Source organism: Procambarus clarkii, chromosome 75 (genome assembly GCF_040958095.1).
Source record: "Procambarus clarkii isolate CNS0578487 chromosome 75, FALCON_Pclarkii_2.0, whole genome shotgun sequence".
Lineage (NCBI taxonomy): Eukaryota > Metazoa > Arthropoda > Malacostraca > Decapoda > Cambaridae > Procambarus > Procambarus clarkii.
The window spans coordinates 25,546,230-25,570,090 of record NC_091224.1 but is presented as its reverse complement, the minus strand read 5'-3'; the positions used below and the strand labels follow the sequence as shown (position 1 = coordinate 25,570,090).

At 42.5% G+C, this 23,861-nt stretch overlaps 1 long non-coding RNA gene across 1 annotated transcript; it reads right to left on the bottom strand.

Moving 5' to 3' along the window:
* Positions 1–20,911: 20,911 nt before the first annotated feature.
* LOC123757877 (uncharacterized) lies at positions 20,912–23,739 on the bottom strand. The gene is made up of 3 exons (XR_011224727.1): positions 23,656–23,739; positions 22,367–22,412; positions 20,912–20,977 (listed from the first exon to the last, which is right to left on the bottom strand). It is a non-coding gene; the product is annotated as an uncharacterized lncRNA (long non-coding RNA).
* Positions 23,740–23,861: the final 122 nt, after the last annotated feature.

Below are 23,861 nucleotides of genomic sequence, written 5' to 3'. Positions count from 1 at the left end.
AGAGTGAATGAGACATAAAAGGTTGCTTTAGACCTTACAGGGGTGCGGCTGCCTTGGCATGTGCCTTTGGAACGTTGTGATGACATGAATCCAAAGCTTACTGTTCAGTGTGTGTGTGTGTGTGTGTGCTCACCTATTTGTACTCACCTATTTGTGCTTGCGGGGGTTGAGCTTTGGCTCTTTGGTCCCGCCTCTCAACTGTCAATCAACTGGTGTGTGTGTGTGTGTGTGTGTGTGTGTGTGTGTGTGTGTGTGTGTGTGTGTGTGTGTGTGTGTGTGTGTGTGTGTGTGTGTGTGCGTGTGTGCGTGCGTGCGTGCGTGCGTGCGTGCGTGTGTGCGTGTGTGCGTGTGTGTGTGTGTGTGTGTGTGTGTGTGTGTGTGTGTGTGTGTGTGTGTGTGTGTGTGTGTGTGTGTGTGTGTGTGTGTGTGTGTGTGTGTGTGTGTGCAGTACAAAAGGAGCCGTCTCCTTTAAGTTGTGTACCAGTATCTTTGTTCACAGAGTATCCTCACTTATCACCTGGTCTATGGCCTCGGCTCACGACCGAGGGACCTTGGTTCAATCCGCGGGGACAGCAACAGTTGGCCAAGTTTCCATTCACCTCATGCCGCCGTTCACCTAGCAGAAAATAGGTACTCAGAAGTTAGACCGTCATTGTGGGTTGCATTATCGGTGAGGTCAGTAGTTGTCGGGGGGCAGGAAACCTTGTTTTGGTTCGGTGTTAGGCTTAACGCTAGTCAACCTATGGCAGGCTGTTAAATATCGCAAATCTGACGCCTGAGCTTGATTTTTGAGCCGAATTCTGGCTCTTTGCACATATTTGGAATTTGAAATTACGACTTTTTATACCGAAAAAATGCCAATTAGTGAAAATGGCGATTTTAAGGCAACAACAACAGCTGATTGACCAACTGTAGCAAGTATACTGTAGTCCTGAGCATTGTCCAGGACTAAAGTAAACTCGTAGTCAATGTACACCGAGAAACAGGTTACACATCTCAGTGTATGTGTCCTTTGAGAACCTATACTTAGCCTCATGGCTAAGTGCAGGCTTCCTGTCCCCGACAACAGGAATTATCCGCGTGAATGGGCACTCGAGTGGATCCCAAAGGTGCTCATAACAGCCTCTGTTCTTGCTTTAGCGCCGTAACCAATCCAACCTTTTATCATAAGTACAACGTGCAAACCCAAGCAACCCACCTAATCTATCGAGTCCGATGCATAGCAAACTTGAATATTTGTGAGCCGTTAGTTGTCTTACTTGGTCGCATGTGTGTAACGTTGGTTACGATAACGTCAAAAACGCGACCTATTGTTACTATAGAGAGAAAGGATTGCTCATACTCAGGTCTTTTTTTTTGTATATATATCTGAAGAACAATTTTCAAATTTAGTTTTACCCTTCTGGATCAACTGCATGAACTGGTTGGTAGATCGAAGGCCTCGCTTCATGTAGGGTCCGCATTTGATCACCAATTGTTCAAGTGGTTGCACACCGTTCCTTTATCCCTTCCTCCTATTCCAGCTCCAAGTCCTTGTACCCTTCCATGTACTAGTCAAACTGGCTTGGTGCTTTCCCATAATATTTAGAACAATATTTCCCTTTTCTGCTTTATCTGTAGGGGAGAAGGTCACATTGGAGAGCAATATACCACTGTACAACGAGAAGCTGCTCCAATAGGCTTTCTAATTTGAATGTTACAGTTTTCATCTTTTTTTACCACCAATACTGCATCAAGGGCGGCCATGTCTCTCACAGCATAGATCAAGGGCAGCAGTGAGTCTTACTGCATGGATCAAGGTTAACATCAAGATGAATCTTGTACATGAATCAAGAACAGCCAAATAGCCTAAGCTATCATGGAATAAGGGCAGCAATGTGTCTTTCAACGTGGATCACGAGCAGTCAAGTGTCCTACAGCAGGGTACAGGAGAGGCCATCAAATAAGGTTTTTGTGGCAAGGAGTATAAGGCATTCCTCTTAAAATCTTTTGCTCCGAGTTCACTTGTGTGTGAAGACTGAGTTATGCTGTGTTCAGTGGCAGGATCAATGTGAAGGTGTTGATCAATAGGTTAACTTGCCGTATTTTGGCGTTTGCGTTATCTAGGATGTCTTTCTTTTTTTTTTCTTTTTTTGAGATATATACAAGGGTTGTTACATTCTTGTACAGCCACTAGTACGCGTAGCGTTTCGGGCAGGTCCCTGGAATACGATCCCCGCCGCGAAGAATCGTTGTTACAACCAAGTACTCATTTTACTGTTGAGTTAAACAGAGGCTACAGTTAAGGATTTGCGCCCAAAATCCTCCCCGGCCAGGATACGAACCCATGACAAAGCGCTCGCGGAACGCCAGGCGAGTGTCTTACCACTACACCAGAGAGGGAGCCGGTCGGCCGAGCGGACAGCATGCTGGACTGTGATCCTGTGGTCCCGGGTTCGATTCCGGGCGCTGGCGAGAAACAATGGGCAGAGTTTCTTTCACCCTATGCCCCTGTTACCTAGCAGTAAATAGGTACCTGTGTGTTAGTCAGCTGTCACGGGCTGCTTCCTGGGGGTGGAGGCCTGGTCGAGGACCGGGCCGCGGGGACACTAAAGCCCCGAAATCATCTCAAGATAACCACGGAGACTGACAACTGTAGGTTTCTTGGTGAAACAAGACATCAAGCTCCTGAAGGTGCCGTAATTATGAAAAGAAAATGCAAGGTGAGCATGACTATATTCCACTTTGAAGTTGGAAGGGGTATGAGGACAAGGAGCAGGGATATGAGAAGGGAAGGCAACTGTCAGGAGAAAGCGCCAATCCATTACTACGATATATCACTTGGAAGGGATCAGGATAAGGATTTGGGATGGGACGGAAGGGGGGGATAGGGTTCCACAGATAGGACTGTGGAACTTTGACTATCGGTTATCGAACGCTGATCTCCTAGAAGCGAGGGCTTCGCTGTACCAACTAATGTCAGCGAATGGTTTTCAACCCCATGGACCATGAGAAGGGAAGGCAACTGTCAGGAGAAAGCGCCAATCCATTACTACGATATATCACTTGGAAGGGATCAGGATAAGGATTCGGGGTTCGAACACTGACCCTGTAGAATACAAGGCTGTCGCTCTACCGACCAGCCCGAGTGGATGTACAATCAGGCTTCTGATTGTCCTAGACTGGACGGTAGAGTGACGATCTCGCTTCATGCAGGTTGACGTTCAATCCCCGACTGTCCAAGTGGTTGGGCATCTTCCTTCCCTCCCCCCGTCCCATCCCATCCCACACTCGTCCCATCCCAAATCCTTATCCTGATCCCCTTCCCAGTGCTATATAATCGTAATGGCTTGGTGCTTTCCCCTGATAATTCCCCTTCCCGCATGTACCAAAATGTGGCACCATCTGAAACTTTCCCGCATTTGGTCATTGTTGTTTCCTTCAGGGAGGAGGGTATTTAATTTTTGGGTAGTTTCTTGTGATTGTCGGAGTACTTCTGTATACAGAAGACATAATCGACTTTTGAATGGTCCAAGACGGACCGAAACGTCGTCGTCGCTTCACTTTCTAGTGAAAGTGAAGCATGTTGAATGTTTGGTCAAGATGCTTCTGTATAGCTAGCTAGCCAAAACTGAGCCCTTCTCTCGGCAATTTTTAAACCTTCCACCTTTTGGAGTGGGGGAAAACTTCTAGGGAAATTTGGTTGTCTTCGTGGTCCATTCGCTGATATTGGTTGGTACACCAAAGGCCTCGACGCTTCTAGGAAATCAGCGTTCGATAACCGATGGTCAAAGTGGTTGGGCATCGTTCCTTCGCTTCCTTCCTCCAATCATGTCTTCATTTCCCTTTTTTGCGTTATATCATCAACCCAGTCTTACCAGTCTCCGTGGTGTAGTGGTAAGACACTCGCCTGGTGTTCCGCGAGCGCTTTGTCATGGGTTCGTATCCTGGCCGGGGAGGATTTACTGGGCGCAAATCCTTAACTGTAGCCTCTGTTTAACTCAACAGTAAAATGAGTACAGGTACTTGTAACGGCGGGGGTCGTATTCCAGGGACCTGCCCGAAACGCTACGCGTACTAGTGGCTCTACAAGAATGTAACAACTCTTGTATATATATCTAAAAAAAAAAAAAAAAAAAAAACGCTCAACGCATTCGCCTGGTTGTTCACCCATTCGCATTCGCCCGAAAACCTTTGCTGTTTTCGATTCATCGAAATAATAATGTGAAGCAGGTGTTCAGTGTTCATTTAAAGAGATCCAGGTATGTTTCGCAATTTTCAACCAGATTCTGTTTCTCCCTTTTCTAAACTCCCATCTAAGGCCAGAGCTTAATAGATCTAACAGATCGGGGCAGGACACATGAAACACTTACATGACCACTTAAGAAACCTGAACATCTTTCCTTGATGACGACCAAGAAGATGGATGCAGTGATGAAGCTAGAACGTAGTTAAGTGATCGTTTTCCTTACCTAGTAGATTTATTGATGAAAATATTTAGTGAAAATGGTTACAGGAATGAAGGAAAAGTGATGGAGTGTAGATGAAGGTGGTGATAGGCAGGAAGGGTGGTTGAGAATAGGGAAGGTAAAGGGTAGGGAAAGTGGTAAAAGAGAGGGAAGGTGGTGAAAAGGAGTAAAAAATAGTGATGATGGCTATAGATGGGGTACCTAGCAGTACCTGGATGGTGAAAATAGTAATAATGATGAAGACAGTTACATATAATTGCAGTGACGAGAGTGGTTGTGAGTAGTTTAGATGGCTACAGTGTGGAAGGTCTTTTTGTAGTGAAGATGGTTACAATGATAAAGATAGTTGCACGCAGTTAAGATGGTTACAGTTGCTCTGGGTACTCCAAGAAAACACCCGTAGTCCACTCCACCACGACATGGTGAAAACCAATCCAACCTGTAGCCAATGCAACGCCACACTCGTCTGACGTTCCGCGAACGCTTTGGCCTGGGTTCGTATCCTGGCCGAGGAGGACAGACTGGGCGCCAATCCTTAACTGTAACCTCTGTCTACCCAGCACACGGGAGACATCTCCCGTCACGCAGGGAGATGTCCAGTATCATCTATTGATACTGGTAATGGCTCAAAAGGGCCACCACTTACGGACTATTCATGCCCGTGCCACCTTTTGGGTAGCTAAATCTTCATCAATCAACCATTCTACCCAGCAGCGAATGGGCACCTGGTTGTTAAACTTTTTGGCAGGTCGTATTCCGGGGAAAATTAGGATTAAGGACTTGCAGGAAACTCTATGCGTACTAGTGGCTGTACAAGATCGTAAGAACTCTTGTATATATATAAATAAATAAATAAACTTGGGATTCAACTGAATCCACTAGGATTTCTGAGGCTTCCACTGAAGACTGACTTTCACACATTGCCCCCTCCCCCCTACTCTGCCTTGTAATCTTTGAATTCTAGCTCCCACGCTTCTCTTCAAATGCACAAAGAAATCACGTTAATGAGATGTGTCATTGAGAAAATCTGTAATTGTCGGGGTTCAGTTTCTTTGGAGGCATTTAAATTGGGCGAAAAAGTGGAGTGTGCAGGTCCATGTGATATTTCGGTCGGAAGGGATGGAGAGGAGAGGGACAGAGAGGAGAGGGAAAGAGAGAAAGGGAAGGAAAGGAAGGGAGAACGAGTGGTCGGGTGAGAGGGATGGTTAGCCTGTCCGGAAGGAGGGCGGTCGGGACTAGGTGAGAGGGATGGTCAGCCTGGAAGGAGAGAGGGAGGGAGGGAGAGTGGTCGGATGAGAGGGATAGACAGCCTGGAGGGAGGGGGGGGGGGTAAGGGAGATACGATTAGTCGGGTAGGGAGTAATGGTTGCACGTGCGAGAGACTATAACCATTTGGGGACGGATGCTTTGCGTTAGCCAACCGAAAAGTGAAGCAAATAGGACCGATTTCCCCCTAATTGGATAGTCGAGTCGGGAAAAACAACGGACTGGTTAGTCGGTAGAGAAGAATCGGTTAGTCGGGTTGGTCGGGTCGGCCATCTTTGTGAGGGGAGGCAGGGCAGGCAGTGTGCGGTGAGACAGTGGCGGAGGAGGTCGTCGGCGGCTGGCTCGCTCTCCCAACATACACACTCGCGCGGAGAATTATCGATCTCCTCTCCACCATGTCGCTCTTCGGCTCACTCATGAGAGGCTTCGACGACGAGTCCTTCTTCGGGTAGGTGACGTGGGCGCGGGGGAGGGCGTGGCGTGGGGGTGAGATAAGGCGCAGGGGACTAAAAGTGGCCCAATAATTGTGTGGCTGGAGCGCCACGGAGCTAAGTGTCAATGGCGGACGATTGGAATTGCTGCACGGTGTTCGCCTGCCACTTTGCGCCCATTGCGGGTCGATATTTGCGATTTTGCGGGTTTGAGTTATGGCATTTTGGGGGTCATGGGTGAAGGGTCAAGTTTGGGGGTTAGTGGTCAATTTGACAGTGGGGAGATACTGACGTTACTCTGACGGTGTGTAGTGGGGGTTTTAACTTTTGTTGTCATATTTGACAACAAATGTCAATTTATTTATCTAAGAGTATCTGTCAGGTTGTAAGGCCCAACTTTGTTCCCCGGGTGCCAAGTGCCACAGCTCTGGCAGCTACATGTGATGAAATACACAAGCAGTTTCAGAATGGTTTTCGTAATTTTGAAACTGAATCACCACTCATCTTTCTAGTTCAAAACACTTGTTTTTCTCAGTGTAAAGAAAGATTATTTGTATTTTTCGTCATATTAATTTGGTCGGCTATACCAGTGGTCAATCAGTAAGTGTATTTTAGCCCTTGTCTAATGGGTGTGCTGTTAGGGTAAGAGACCATTGGATATTAAATTACCACGTAAGTGCACTACAATGGAAGGTTGTGCACTATAATGGAAGGTTGTGACCTATGTTGTTGTTTTTAGATTCAGGCTACTCAGAACAAAATGTCCATGTAGCACGGGCTATAGTGAGCCCGTAATTGAGTTCGGTTATTCTCTTGTTTGTTAAGTTTGTTACTGCGAGTGACCTGTGTGATGTCACGTATATGTGGCCACAAAAGTACAAATTTAATTTAAATTCCATACATTGGTATGGTGAAAACAACTTTCCTACATGTTGTGCTGTCAGCCACCAGGCAAAAATTTACTTCTGGAACATTTGTGTTTCATAGTTCATGCAAGTTGTTGATAATTCATTGTCGGGGGACAGGCAGCCAGTGTGTGTTTATATACGTTAGGCTTATATCGAGGTCCCCCTCCCCACCACCCGCAGGGCGAATTAGACCTCGCCCAGGATGCAACCCCTTAAGAAGCTGACTAACTCCTGGGTGCTTACTTGCTGCTAGGTGAACAGGTGCATTAGGTGATAGTAAAGGCACCCAACCATTTGTCCCGCCTGGAATTATTAACCTATGATTTAAATTTAACAGTAGGCAGCTACCCAGTTTGCCTAGTGTTGGCAGTGGTTTTGACCCAACTAGCCTTGCCTATTTCAAATTCAAAATTCAAATGTTTATTCAGGTAAAGTACGTACATACACCGGGTGATACAAATATGGCTGAATTTATAGATAGAGCTAGTACATACAATGCCTAAAGCCACTATTACGCAAAGCGTTTCGGGCAGGAAAAACACTAAAGACTAAAACTTAATACTAATTGAGATTAAAGTATAAAATGTGTTGAGACTATAAAAATAAAAAAGGGGGAACATGGCAGAAAAACAGCATGGTCAACAAACAGCATTGTTTAAAAATAAGACATGGGTTGACATTATAGGGGTAAGGTAGGTTACAGGGAGTTAATTAGGTTAATTATTCTTCCCTAACCTATCCTAATAGCAAGAGTGCAAAATTTCAGCCATAATTAACAGCCTATAAGAATAAGCAGTTATGCCACTTCCGGTAAAGGAGACGTTTGATTGATTTTGAGCTAAATGTGTTGTCAGGCTATACGAACTAGTATCTGAGGAGCACAGCATCCTAATAATAATAATAATTATTATAATTATAATAATAATAATTATTTATATAGGTACAATAATTATTATAATTATAATAATAATTCTTTATATAGGTACAAGTACATACAAATTGAGTTACAAGCAGTGTTAAATTTCTAGATAGAACCAGTATATGCAGTACTACAAGGTATGTCTAAAGCTGCTAATATGCACAGCGTTTCGGGCAACTGGGCAATGTACAGTATTTAAATAGCTCAACATCCAATTTAGTTGGTCTCTGAAAGGTTGTCCATAAATCATAGGTTAAGGGGGCCTGACAGCTGAGTGGACAGTGCTTTAGATTCGTAGTCCTGAGGTTCCGGGTTCGATCCCCGGTGGAGGCGGAAACAAATGGGCAGCGTTTTTCACCCTGATATGCCTGTTCACCTAGCAGTAAATATGTACCTGGGAGTTAGACAGTTAACACTTTAAGTAACTCTCTCACACTGTGGGCTGCTTCCTGGGGGTGTGTAACAAAAGGGAGGCCTAGTCGAGGACTGGGCTGCGGGGATGCTAAGCCTCGAAATACTCTCAAGATAAGTATGATATGGCTCTCGGTATGCATGCTGTAATGTGAATTATATATACATGTAAATACAGCATATTTCATACCATAATGCAATATTACAGGTACACAAACTATGCCAGTGTGAATTGTGTTTGTCACTGGTGACAGTGACGAACTGTCCATCACTGTCATAAGTGTCCATCATACTATTAAGGAGTAGAGGTTAGCTCTAGTTCTACTCCTTAATACAGTAGTGTGTATTAACCCAATAAGTAACAAAATTAATGATTAGTGACTGGCATCACCAGTCAGTTTGTGTGTACACTTTGTAGATAATTACTGTATTCTTATGTATATACTGTACTGTAATTATAATAATTGTATATACTGTTCCATAGTATATATGGAACAGTATATACTGTTCCATAGTATATATGGAACAGTATATACTGTTCCATAGTATATATGGAACAGTTCTCCACCCTTGGAAAACCATTTTATGTAGTGGCAAGAATTGTGTGCTCTTAGGACCCAAAGGGCAGTACTATGCTAATCCCTTTGTTTACTGTTCAGTACCAATCCCAGTTCAATTGAAAATACAACATTCTATAATACCATAGGCTTTTGCTTTTCTTGCCAATCTCTTGCATGGAACAGTATAAGAAAAATAAGAAAATGTTTAATTTTATTAGCCACTGCTCTGTGCAAAGCGCCTTTAGGTGCTCTGAGAGCTGTGCTTTTTTTTAATTAGGCTATATTTTAATGTTTTCATTACTCTGTTTTGAAATGAAAATAGTTGTTTGGAAACATTTTGACATTAACTTTATCTGAATATTTTTAAAAACAACAAATATGTCCTTGACACTTGCACTAAGAAGTTTTTGCCGAAACCAGGTGTGCAGTGCAGTGGTTAAGAGTACAGTACCTTTAATTCTTCAAATCGGTATGAGAATAATGATAAAAAATTAGTGAAATGTGATTAAAGTGATCCTTTTATAAAACTGTGTTCTGAGTCTATTAATACAGTAATAAATTTTACTGGGTGTGAGTACTAATTGCATTTGTAGCTGCTTAAAGATATTTCCCCCCTCTATGTACCTATAAATGATTTTGACTACAGCTCGTAAACAACTTGAAACGTTTCTGAAAAAAATTGCTAATGCAGTATTGCTGCATTAGACTGAATATTTAAAAAATGCGTTAGGCATTAGGTGAATTTAAATGTGCCCAATCATTTCTGCCCCTCCTGCAATTTGAACCCAGAATTCTTGATTGTGCTTAGAGAACGAACCCGACTGTAATACCGGGATATACTGTACCAGAATTTTTCAAACACTTGACTCGTCAAAGGCTTGCTAATTCTGCACTGCTATGTAAGACTAGATGGAAAAGGTACATAGGCCTACAGTCTATCTATAAAATCAAAGATGAGCACGCCTAGATTTGCTTAGTACAGTACAAACTACATTAAGCTAAACTAGGCATGTTCATCTTTTGTGTTCATATATGTAATTGGTTAACACAGCTTTAATTGTAAAAGTTTGTTTACAAAAAAGTTATGAATAATTCCATCTCTTCTGATTCTGTGTTGGGCATGGCAGGACATTTGTGAATACTGTTACTGGGTATTTACTTGACTCCTGATGCCTCTGTACACCTAGCAGTAAATAAGTACTGTACCTGAAAATTAGTGGAATGGTAAATCAGTGGCTAGGGAAACCTTGGTAAGCCAAGCAATCCATCGATAGTACAGTACTTATAGTAACTACTGTATTTGGTTGAAAGTTCCAGTACAGTATGATATTTAGGTGGATGTACAACCAAAGAATTCACTTTTTGTACTGCATTAATTTTATAGTCCAGAAAAACTAAAACTAAAATCCATACTTAAACATTCCCAGTCCTACTACAGTACATGTATGTACTATTTTAGGCCTAAGAGCATGTCTTGAGCCTAGGGTTGATGAGACATAAGAATTAGAAAGATTAGTCAAATGTCATTCGCTCACACTCAAAGGATCTGGTTCAATCCCCAGGCAGGACTGCTAACATATTTCCTTTCACCTAATGCCGCTATTCACCTAGCTGTTAAATAGGTACCCCTGGAGTTAGACAATTGTCTTGGGTTGCATCCTGAAGACTAATACTATACAGTGTATTGAATTGTATTCTGACAAATTAAGAACCACTTACAAGTTTATGCTGAATATCTCCAGTTATCATTTACATGCAGTTTTAACAGAATAATAATGCAGGTCTTATGACCATTTGTCATAGTAATGGCTATTGTAAATGTTACTAGTTTTATTTTTTGTTGTTGTTGTTGTAGGAGCCCACAGGTGAGAACATTGATGTAAGGGGTCCACAGGTGAGAATGTGCTTGTAGGGGGGTCCACAGGTGAGAATGTGCTTGTAGGGGGGTCCACAGGTGAGAATGTGCTTGTAGGGGGGTCCACAGGTGAGAATGTGCTTGTAGGGGGGTCCACAGGTGAGAATGTGCTTGTAGGGGGGTCCACAGGTGAGAATGTGCTTGTAGGGGGGGGGGTTCCACGGGCAAGAATGTGCTTGTAGGGGGGTCCATGGGCGAGAATGTGCTTGTAGGGGGGGTCCACGGGCAAGAATGTGCTTGTAGGGGGGTCCACGTGTGAGAATGTGCTTGTAGGGGGGGGGTCCATGGGCAGGAATGTGCTTGTAGGGGGGGTCCACGGGCGAGAATGTGCTTGTGGGGGGGGTCCATGGGCGAGAATGTGCTTGTAGGGGGGGGGGGGTCCACGGGCGAGAATGTGCTTGTAGGGGGGGGGGTCCATGGGCAGGAATGTGCTTGTAGGGGGGGGGTCCACGGACGAGAATGTGCTTGTAGGGGGGGTCCATGGGCAGGAATGTGCTTGTATGGGGGGGGGGGTCCACGGACGAGAATGTGCTTGTAGGGGGGGGGGGGTCCATGGGCAGGAATGTGCTTGTAGGGGGGGGTCCACGGACGAGAATGTGCTTGTAGGGGGGGAGTCCATGGGCAGGAATGTGCTTGTAGGGGGGGGGGTCCACGGACGAGAATGTGCTTGTAAGGGGGGGTCCACGGACGAGACTGTGCTTGTCGGGGCCCACAGGCAAAAGAACATACTAGTATTTGGAAAAGAGGGAATGAGACATGAAGGGTTAGGGACCCCTGACCCCTATTGGACCACAATAGCCTAAATACAGTATAGGTTTTTTTGTGCCTGACGTAGAGAGAGAACCCCATCCAGGTACAATCCAGGTACAGTACAAACAATAGGAAAACACCACCAAAGAATACCCACACATTCTTTTACTATGTCCAGCAACATCAAATATTAATTAGTTCCCATTGACCTACTAAAGATACCTGGCACTAGTGTCCAGCTCTAGGATCCTACCTACCTCCCTTGTGGAGGTTTTGGGATCTATGGCCCAGTGGCCTGGTGTCCGAACAGGCCTCCTGACTGATCATCTGGTCAACCACGCTGTTGAATGTGGCTGCTTGCAGTCTGACGTTTGAATCACAGCCTGGTTGTTCAGGTAATCTTTAGAGGCATTTCAAGAGTTCTCTCTCAAACATTGTGAGGCCAGCCAGTTATGCCCTTCATGTGTAGGATGCCAACATCCATATGCCCACTTGGCAATATTCCCGGGAATCAAGTACAGTATGTTATACTGTATTAGGAGTACAGTACTAAGATGATGCTAGGTATAAATAATTTAGACCATAATATGATTAAGCAGTACAGTGGTAGCTCCGTTTTCGAATTTAATCCATTCCCAGACACAGTTTGACAACCGAAAATTCTAAAACCGAAACACATTTTCTCATAAGAAATAATGTACAGTACTGTATTGTAAATTTAATTAATCCATTCCACACACCTAAAAGAGTACTGTATTAACTTAAAAATACATTTTATACATAATATTAATATTTTATACTACAGTGTGTACAAGTATATCTTGCCTTTTTTTTTTTTGAGGACTTGTTGGCGTATGGAAGATGGCGAGGAGGGGGGAGGAGGAGAGGTGTTAGTGTTTGGAAGGGAAGTCCCCTCCATTATAATATCAGGCAGCAATGACATTCCTGGGGTACTTGCTGTCCTACATTTTGCAGGCATACCACTTGGACCTGGTTGTGGCTCACTGCCTGCTAGTCTTACTAAGAATCTGTCTAAAAGACACTTTCTGTTCCCTACATTTCAACACTTGTCTGTAGTTAGACATCATTAATTCACTATGAATGATCTCTTGTTTTTTCTCTATCGGCATCCTCTCAACTATTTTCTTAGGTTGAACTTTACCACCACTGACTTTCTTGGAGTCCATATCACCCATGGCAATGTAATAATTACTTTATATTCAGAAACCAAAAAAGCACAAAAATTAAATTCTTCACAAAGAATTCAAGTGCGGTTGTCACTAGGTGGGACACACTGGTAAACTGAAGAGCACCACGCACTTTGTCGACCCATACGTGTATCAATAAACTCGAAGTCGGGCAAACCTCAAATACCGAGTCGAATTTTACGAAGAAATTGAGCTCGGAAACCAAAAAATTCTAAAGGAGGGACATTCGAAAACCTAAGGTTCCATTGTGCGGGACTGCCAAATATTTTTTACAAACCGGCAATGTATTTTACTGTCTGGAGACTGGCAACCAGGGTATCTGGCTACTTGGTAACTATATACTGTAATACTGTACCTAACACCACCACTTTTCTGTTTAATATCTCTGCATATCACATGTATGGCTTCAATTCAGGTGTCATTGTATAGATAGAGACTTGAGACTTGAGGTGCTTCCGGGGCTTAGCGTCCCCGCGGCCCGGTCGTCGACCAGGCCTCCTGGTTGCCGGACTGATCAACCAGGCTGTTGGACGCGGCTGCTCGCAGCCTGACGTATGAGTCACAGCCTGGTTCATCAGGTATCCTTTGGAGGTGCTTATCCACTTCTCTCTTGAACACTGTGAGGGGTCGGCCAGTTATGCCCCTTATGTGTAGTGGAAGCGTGTTGAACAGTCTCGGACCTCTGATGTTGATAGAGTTCTCTCTCAGAGTACCAGTTGCACCTCTGTTTTTCAACGGGGGTATTCTGCATATCCTGCCATGTCTTCTGGTCTCATGTGATGTTATTTCTGTGTGCAGGTTTGGGACCAGATTGTTCTATATGTTGAGACATCCAATACATTTCTCAACATTTCTCTCAACATTAGAGAGAAAAACTCCATGATGTTGCATCTTTGACTCCTAATCTAAAATTAAACAAAATATCACAAAGTATCACTTGCTGAGCAAGACAGATATTTTAACACAATGCTGTGTGTTGTGGATTCTTTTGCCCCACACGAAGAGTCTTGCAAATAAAGGTACTGCCAGTGTTTACAAGACTTTTGTCATTCAAAACTATTATGATGCAGTGTTTATCTTACACAAATGAATAATGTCCATGCAGTATTTATAGTCATTAAGGCTTAAAACAGCAATGGCTTGCAGTGGCTTGCAATACCACCAACTTGTCATTGGGTTATAGTACTAGCGTCACCAAAATATGACTAGTACTGTACTGAACACAGTCACAATAAGAGTTGTTAAGCTGGAAGAATGTGATAATTGTGGCCCCCCCCCCCCCCAAGGCTCGGGACTGGGATCATTACCATTTCTAATTTTTTTTTTTTTTTTATATATATATATATACAAGAGTTCTTACATTCTTGTACAGCCACTAGTACGCGTAGCGTTTCGGGCAAGTCCTTAATCCTATGTTCCCTGGAATACGAATTAATGTTAAACTTTTACCCGAGGAAATGCAACCCATCCGCTCGACTAATAGGTCAAATTTTTTGTTATTGTAACCAATGTTACAAATACAACCCACTAAGAAAAGTAACAGCTCACAAATGTACTGTACAGTACTATACTATATACATTTTCTATGCATTGGACTCGATACCTGGGTTTGTATGTTTCGGGTTTGGCTAAGAGGTTGGATTTTTTATGGAGTGGCAAATCAAGAGAATGGGTTTGGGATTGAGCCAATTTATATCAATGTTTGCAGATTGTGCAAAACTAATGATAAATGTAAAAACCAAGGAGTTCTGCAGAGAATTACAGGAAGACTTTGGTCAACTCAGAGTGGACAGATAAATGTCTATAAGCTTAACTGCCAATATTAGATGGGAGAGGTGTTAGATCAGGAGTCTACGCTACTATATAGAGGAAAGGTACTACTGTATACCTACTACAGGTATATAGGAAAGGTAACTATACAAATTGGATGGGCTGGGGAGAGATTTGGGAGTACTACAGGTATATAGGAAAGGTAACTATACAAATTGGATGGGCTGGGGAGAGATTTGGGAGTACAGTAGTAATAATTTTAGTTCTGACTCCAGAAGCATAATACAGTACTGTACAGTACAGCAACACTTGGGAAGCTGTTAAACATTAGAACAACATTTAAATTCCTAAATAAGGACTTTCAGCACAATATATACTGCATATGAGAAATCAATACTAGAATATGCACCCCCATCATCCTCTTTTGGTAGTACGTACAGTAACGATGAAGATCATAGTACTGTACATATACTGACATACAACCAAATTAGAAAAATAGAAATCGGCACGAATTAAGTTAGATAAATTGGGAAACTATTTTCTACTTATGTTGCAAAGACAAACTTAAGTAACCTAACCATCCTAGGCCTAATACATGTTATCTGAGGCCTAATATTGTATAGTACATGTGTGCTATACTAGAACTAGGAATACAGTATTTAAATTTGTTTTTTAAGCTTCATTTTTTTCCGACTATAAAGTGAATAGTACAAAGTTGTACTATCTAATTGCTCAGAATGGCAATCTTTATACTATTGTGCACGTGGTTACAAAAACCACTATCTAAACAGGAGAATGGATTGGAATATGTAACATCGGCATGGAACCTGCACCACATGAAACACAAACTAAGCTTGAAATAGTGTAAAGGTTTGCAACAAGACTAGAGCCTAAATTAAGAGCACTAAGCTCTAAATGCGTTCTTTAACTAATATACTGTACAGTATATATACAATATGTTATTGATGTGGACAATTAACAATGTATGCTCTTTTCTAATAAATTACCAATGTGCATGACAAATGAAATAGTAAAGTAATACATTAGGATATTTATTAACTGGATTTACCTTGAGTTAATGATATACAGTACAGTATTCCCAACCTCATAAAGTTCAAGTTCAAGTATGTTTATTGAGAGACAGAAATATATCTCAAAGGTATAGAGTAGCTTAGGCTATTTCTATTCCCCAGGCCAACCTCGTCCAAACACAAAAGTACTGAATTTGGCCAAATTTATAACATAAACATTATTTGTTAACTGGAGGAATAAGATGCTGGAAGCGTGTAGATTAAAATTCTATATACAGTAGAAAACCTCCATAGTTATTAGTAATGGCATTAATGGTAGCTGACAGTTAATAAAAAAAACTAATCCATGAAGGAGCCTACTTGTATAATGGATGGTAGCTGACGGCTGTCTCCTTCCTAAACCTGAAATGAAAAAGTTAGAAAGCTCTTATCACCTTGACAGCTATTGGAACCACCCTAATCTGTTATGTTGTTAGTATAACACACTTACTATTAACAATGTGGTCTCTCTTCAAGAGAAGGTTCATACACAGGACAGAAAAAGAAATGAGTAAAATCCCGTAAGAATTGTGTTTAGTAATGCAATAAACAGGAAATTTGAAGATCTTGGCACTTTTTCATGAATGATATCTACAACTTGGACAATGTAACCAATTTTAACACAAACACATGGGCATTTAATGTGCCCATATCTATAATGAAATGAAGAATCATTAGCATGAGTGCTCTGTGGAATATAGACAAAAGGCTTAGCTACTGATGAGATACTGTACCAAAAGCACTTTAATAGTCAGATCATTTTTCATTTTTTTGATACAGTATTACTATATATACTGTATACAAGAGTTCCTATAATTCTTGTACAGCCACTATTACGCGTAGCGTTTCGGGCAAGTCCTTAATCCTATGTTTCCTGGAATACGACCCCAGTGAAGAATTGTTTAACAACCAGGTACCCATTTTACTGTCGAGTTAAACAGGCTACAGTTATGGATTTGCGCCCAGTAAATCCTCCCCGGCCAGGATGTGAACCCAGGACAAAACGTTTGCGGAACGCCAGGCAAGCGTCTTAACCACTACGCAATGGGGACTGCTACTCTATAGCTAGTATATGGCTCTACTATGTACTAGTTCCATATACTATGGCTAGTATATACTAGCCATAGTACAGTATATGGCTAGTATATAGCTCTATATGCTACTATATAACTCCACTCATAAGGGAAGTGGCAATGTGTTGGCAAAAGCTAAAGTCTGGTGACACTGACATCACACTTTTTTTTTTTTTTTTTTTTGTCTCTGAAAGAGTGTTTAGGAATTGGATCTTCTGTTTCATAAAAAAAATTAAATACACACCCTAGATCAATATACTTAAGAGTTGGCAGATTGCAGTACTGTACTGCAATCAATTGCTATAAGAATATTATGGTAGCATTACAAGAAAACTAATACAGGTGTTGTGTACATGGACTTTGTAAATGCATTTGATAGATGTAAACAAAGGAGATAGTGCTTATAAAATGAGGACCAGAGGAATATCAAGTGACAAACGATGTACCCCAAGGCATGGATGCGACATCTAATGTATGGGTGAGAGGCAATATGTCAATATAAATCCTGTTCGTGCTGTAAATATTTATTAGGGCAAATAAATGGATGAATGTCAATCGCATGTTCGCATTTACAGATATTCTCAGTTTGGACATTTGAACCTTGGGGACACCCCTGTTTTACTTTTAGCCTTCTTGCCGAGGGAGGGAAGGGAACTATCAGGGAAAGTGCCAAACCATTATGACTATACAGTATAGCACTTGAAAGGGGTCAGGATATGGATATGGGATTGGGCGGGTGGAAGGAATGGTGCCCAACCATTTGAACGGTCGGGGATTGAACACCAACCTGCATGAAATGAGTCACTCTACCGTCCAGCCCAAGTGGTTGGCAAATCATGACCAGTTTTCAAATTAGGTCTATACTATATAGAGTATCAACCTCCTGGTTCTCCACACCAGTACACGTACCTTGCTGTAATCTAATAACTCGTCTCCCTTCCCTGCTCCTTGACCCACCACCACTTCTCCTACTCTATTCTTTCCTCCTGTCTCTTCTCTCCCTGCTCCATATCACCATTTTAAGACCTCAATAATTCAAACCTTAGTTCAAGCTTCTGATTAATTTGGGGAAAATTTAGTTGGCATTCTTGTTCACTTAATTCAGGTATAAATCTGAATTACTGTAATTATGCAGTTGGGTTACTGAACAATGTACAGTTACTTTAGTTTATAACATTCATTACATTAAGAATGTATTAAACAAATGTTTAAAAATATCAAATACATATAGCAAAATACAGTATTGTTATTGTTAAAACTGAATGTACATGTAGTGTGTGTACAGTATTTCTCTGCTAAAATATTTACCCTGTACAGTGTGTATTTTTTGTACAGTATATATATCTCGTATATTGTGCCTTAAGTGGACCCATCCCAACCTTTTAAACTAACCTATGTGTTTCTTCCCTTATGTGATATAATGGTGGTAGTTTGTAATTGAAAGATTTTTCATACTTTTTTTTTTTTAATACAAACTTAGATAATTTTTTGTTGCGTAATTTTTGTATCTGCAGCAATCAACATGGGGATGTTGGGAGGCAGCGAGGTTATTCTTACTATTGATGGATAAGCAAAGTAATTGAACTTTGTGAAAATTGCCATCGTGTTACAAGTTTTTATTTATATATTTATTTATATATACAAGAGTTCTTACATTCTTGTACAGGCAATTGATAAATGTAAATGAAGGAGAGAGTGATTATAAAATGAGGACCAGAGAAATATCAGGTCAAAGTGACGTGCTATGTACCCTAAGACATGGCTGCGACATCTTATGTATGGGCGAGAGGCATCGTGTGTTGCAAGAGAATTTGGGTAGGCACACGTACTGTCTGATGTAAAGAAAAGATTGGAGATATACATACATTACAAGCACTTTAACAGTAATCTTAGGATTAGGTTACTGTGCAGAATTTCTTTCAGTGATAGATAACTCCACCAAGGCAAGCTTAAATGTTGTTCTATTTTATTATTTATTCATAAGTTTCTTAATATATGTGAAATAAGTTGCAAGTTGTACTTTTTTTTAAGCCATTTGGTTGCATATCATTGCACCTTTCCAGTTTATTGATAGGCTTCTTGAGATATGAGCTCTATACAACTGCTGCATATTTCAACTTTCGTCTCAAAAAAATCATGAACAGTTTCTTTAGTATTTTACTATCCATGTATTAAAAGCAATTCTGAAGTTGGAAAGCATTGCATGTGCTTCTTGTACACAGTCCTTTGTGTGTTCCTCTGGTGACATTCTACTATCCAGAACCACCACTAGATCTCTTTCTTTGTTACACTTCTTTAATTCGCCTCCACATAATTTGTAGGTTGTGCGTGGCCTATTTCTCATAATTCCACAATTCCATAACATGGTATTTATTCACATTGAATTCCATTTGCCACATGGTGCTCCATGCATTTATTTTCTCCAGGTCATTTTGAAATGTATGGCAATTGGGCAAGTCTTTTATCTTCCCCAGTATCTTAGCATCACCATCAAACATGCTCATACAATTTTGTATTCCTTCTGGTAGATCATTTATGTAGACAAACATTTCTGATGCAAGAACTGAACCCTGTGGTACTCTCCTAGTAACACTTGTCCAGTCTGATACATTACCTCTGTGTACCACCCTCATTTTTCTGGCAGAAAATTTTTCATCCATGTTAGAAATCTGTCACCCCATTATCATGTTCGTTTCCAAAACAACCTCTTGTGTGGGACTCTTATCAAAAGCATTTTTTTTTAGGTCCAGATAAAGGCAATCAACCCAACCATTTCTTTCCTGTAAAATCTGTGGCTCTATCATAGAAACTTAAGTTCTGTAGCTTTGTTACACAGGATCTTTCTGTATCAAAACTATACTGTCTGTTATTATTTCTCTCCAACCACTTGGGCTGGACGGTAGAGCGACGGTCTCGCATAACGCGCCAAGCCATTATGACTATATAGTCGTAGTGGCTTGGTGCTTTACCCTGACAATTCCCTCCCTCTCTCCAGAAACCAAATATTCTATCCATTTGATTTTTGAGACGAAGTTTGAGAGGATTCGAAGGTATACCACCAGACTAGTTTCAGAACTGCAAGGTGTGAGTTAGGAGGAAAGGCAGTATGAATTGAACCTCATGTTGCTGGAATACAGAAGTTAGGGGAAACATGATTACCACATACAGAATTCTCGTGGGAATTGACATGGTAGATAAAGACAGACAATTTAAAACAGTTGGTATTTGTTGGCGGGAGTGGGGGGTGGGGGGGGGGAGAGGACAGGTGGAAGCTGGGTACCCAAATGAGCCCCCCCCATACACATTTTTTCCAGTATCAGAGTAGTGAAAATGTAATTGCACTAGGAAGTGATGTGGTGAAGGCAGACTCCATATAGTTTCAAATATAGATATGATTGAACCCAATAGGCTTAAGAACCTGTACACCAGTTGAATGACAGTTGAGAGGTGGGGGCCAAAGAGTTGAAGCTCAACCTGCTAGCACAAGTAGGCGAGTACACCCCTCGCACCACACCACACACCCACCATCGTAATTTTTTTTCCCCAATTAATTTATGAAGGTATATTGACTAAAATGTCTTTCATTTGTAAACTCTCCATGTCATTACACAAATTATTTATACTGGTGTACAAAAATTAAATAATCGTGGCCCCATTTGCACTAAAAAATATATATTTGTGTATAATTATTCTCGCCTACAATAAATATTTATCTTCGTTAATCTGCAAAAGCTATTTTGGTGACAATCCGGTGTCCGTACAAAAATATAATTATAGTCATAAACGAATTTGCAAATAATCACTTCCCGTTGAAGTGTGAAATGATTTATTGGAACTGAGTAAATTATAAGTACAGTACACAGATTTACGTTGGTACTGCGCTAAATATAATTTTATACTAGATACAGTACGACACGAACACAATTTATTTAATCGCACGGTAATTTATTTTTTACGAAAGAAAGTTGTTAATCTACAAACTTTGTCATCATATTTGAGCACATTGAACAACTTTGATTACAAAAATTATGACGTTTCTATCAATTTTAAAGTTCGTTCACTTACATTGGTTGGTACAGCGGCGACCTCGCTCTTCTTGTAGATGTGCGTTCGATCCCCCCAACGGCCCAAACGGTTGGGCCGCTTCTTCACTTCCGTCTTCCAATCCCAGTCCCTATGCAGCAGAGACGCTCCGGTACCGCCCCTCGCTGCCTCCCGACCCTGGCTTACACTCGCACCTCGCGTACCCTGCTGGCACACGGACCGCATCACCTCTGGGTATCACGTCTGGGTATCAGGTCTGGGTATCAGGTCTGGGTATCAGGTCTGGGTGTCAGGTCTGGGTATCATGTCTGGGTATCACGTCTGGGTATCATGTCTGGGTATCATGTCTGGGTATCACGTCTGGGTATCATGTCTAGGTATCACGTCTGGGTATCATGTCTGGGTATCACCTCTGGGTATCACGTCTGGATATCATGTCTGGGTATCACCTCTGGGTATCACGTCTGGGTATCATGTCTGGGTATCACCTCTGGGTATCACGTCTGGGTATCATGTCTGGGGATCAGATCATGGCATCAACGAAAGACATCACGCCAGGGCATAAAGTAATGACACCAGGTAGGGAGATTTGGTCAGGGCATCAAGCCTCGGGCATTCTAACACACTGGCACAGGGGGTATTATTATCAGAGTGCATAGTTCTGGATTATAGCTCATGGCATCACTAGTGGGCATCAACATACAACATGAGCTCAGGGCATCAACTGCGACCATTCTAACAGCACAGGCGCCCTTGGGTATGTTAACTTAGCCAACGTGGCCTCAGTCATTAGGCTCGGTAATTGTTGCTAATTCAGTTGGTCACTTAATGGCACCTAAGAAGATGTTGCAATTTCTCAGACAAGCTTCGTTCTCCAAACTGGGCGGAAGTTCAATTAGTTTACTTTGCACCCAATGCCCTCCCGTGGGCGTTGGTTACCAATTACCCCGTTCTCCAGAGCATTCCCAAAGTCACTAAACTGTTGTACTATATTGGCCGAACCTAACCTACCCGAGGGCCCACGAACAGAAAACGGGACATCATATCGATTTTCGCGAGCCGCTGCCATTTTTAGTGAATTAGTTTTTGGCTTTAGGGAAAAATTATACATAAAAATGCGATGAATTATTTAGAAGCTGAGTATACTGAAGTATACTGAAGTATACTGAAGTATACTGAGCCGCATACAGGTCCCCCATAGTCGGGGACGGGAAGCCTGGTGGTATATTCGGCCTAGATTTTGGTAAGACAAGTTATTAATGAAGTATTTGGAAATTTCTTGACTGTTAGTTATCGATATGTCTCTAGATTTTGAACTACAGAGTGAGAAGGGTGCACGAATAGCGGTGGTAACTGTACAACTGGTCGGGTCACCACCAGCAGCAGCAGCAGCAGGTAGTGGTGGTGGTGGTGGTGGTGGTAGTGGAGACTCGTGAAGGCACACACAGTACCTCTGTTGAGGTACTCACAGTACTCTGTACTGTGTACTCACAGTACACAGTTGAGTACGGCTGTACTCAACTAGGTGAGTACAGCCGAGCCTGAGCCTTGCATGAGCCTAATTACATCACATGACACCAGGCTTGTACTCACCCATCACCAGCAGCAATACCACCAAGGAGAGAAGCTTCATTTTAACCTGAAAAAAAAAACACAAAATAGATTTCTAATGGAAAAAAAACATGAACTTTTTAAATAAAAATATGAATAAGTTAAGCACATACTTAACAACATGCACTGTCTGGTGTATTTGTATTGCTTTAATATATGAAAATTTAAGTGATACAAATTATCTTGTATCACTTACATAATATGGAGGAGGAGCTTTAACGAGCCGCTGGCTTCCTATCCCCAGTAGAACGAGAGTCACCCTCAGGTAAATTCAGGTAGAGGTAAGCAAGTGAAACGAACTGGTTTACAATAATAAAAATAATGAATAATAGTTCGTTTGTCGGGTATAGAAAGCCCGTGAATATATGTATTGAATATATGCTTGTACCGATGTACCGATGTAGGATACCTGATCAACCAGGCTGTGACTCATACGTCAGGCTGCGAGCCGCCGCGTCTAACAGCCTGGTTTGATCAGTCCAGCAACCAGGAGGCCTGGTCGACGACCGGTCCGCGGGGACGCTAAGCCCCGGAAGCACCTCAAGGTAACCTCAAGGTATGTTTCCTCAAGGTCGAACTACTGACCCTCCCCAGGGTGCAACCCAACGACAGTTACCTAACTCCGGAGTACCTGTGCTAGGTGAACAGAAGCATTATTTGAAAGAAAATGTGCCCAACCATTTCTTTCTCGTCCGGGAATCAAACCCGAGATCCCAGATTATAAGTCGAGAACGAAGCCAATCACAGGGGGTCAGGAGTCGTATTCGATGACAGACAATTGAAAAGGCGGGGACCAGTAGCTGAAAACTGGGCTTGGCACACTGTGGCAGGTGGGCCCACAATGTCAGGTGTCGGGGTGGCAGGGGATGGCAGGTGGGCCCACAATGTCAGGTGTCGGGGTGGCAGGGATGGCAGGTGGGCCCACAATGTCAGGTGTTGGGGTGGCAGGGGATGGCAGGTGGGCCCACAATGTCAGGTGTCGGGGTGGCAGGGGATGGCAGGTGGGCCCACAATGTCAGGTGTCGGGGTGGCAGGGGATGGCAGGTGGGCCCACAATGTCAGGTGTCGGGGTGGCAGGGGATGGCAGGTGGGTGACCGCACATATCCGTATGTATCAGCATGTGAGCGTACACCAGGCCAACCTCACCCTCGCCAAGCTTGGCATAAACTATGCTATTAGTTATAGCAAAGACCAGCGAGGAAAGCAGCATTTTCTACTACAGAAGTTCATTGACCCGTCTGATTCACCTGGCCTCACGTGTAGCACTCACCTGACGCACACTACCCACAGTGGTGACGCAGCTACCTGGCCTCACGTGAAGCACTCACCTGACGCACACTACCCACAGTGGTGACGCAGCTACCTGGCCTCACGTGAAGTACTCACCTGACGCACACTACCCACAGTGGTGACGCAGCTACCTGGCCTCACGTGAAGCACTCACCTGACGCACACTACCCACAGTGGTGACGCAGC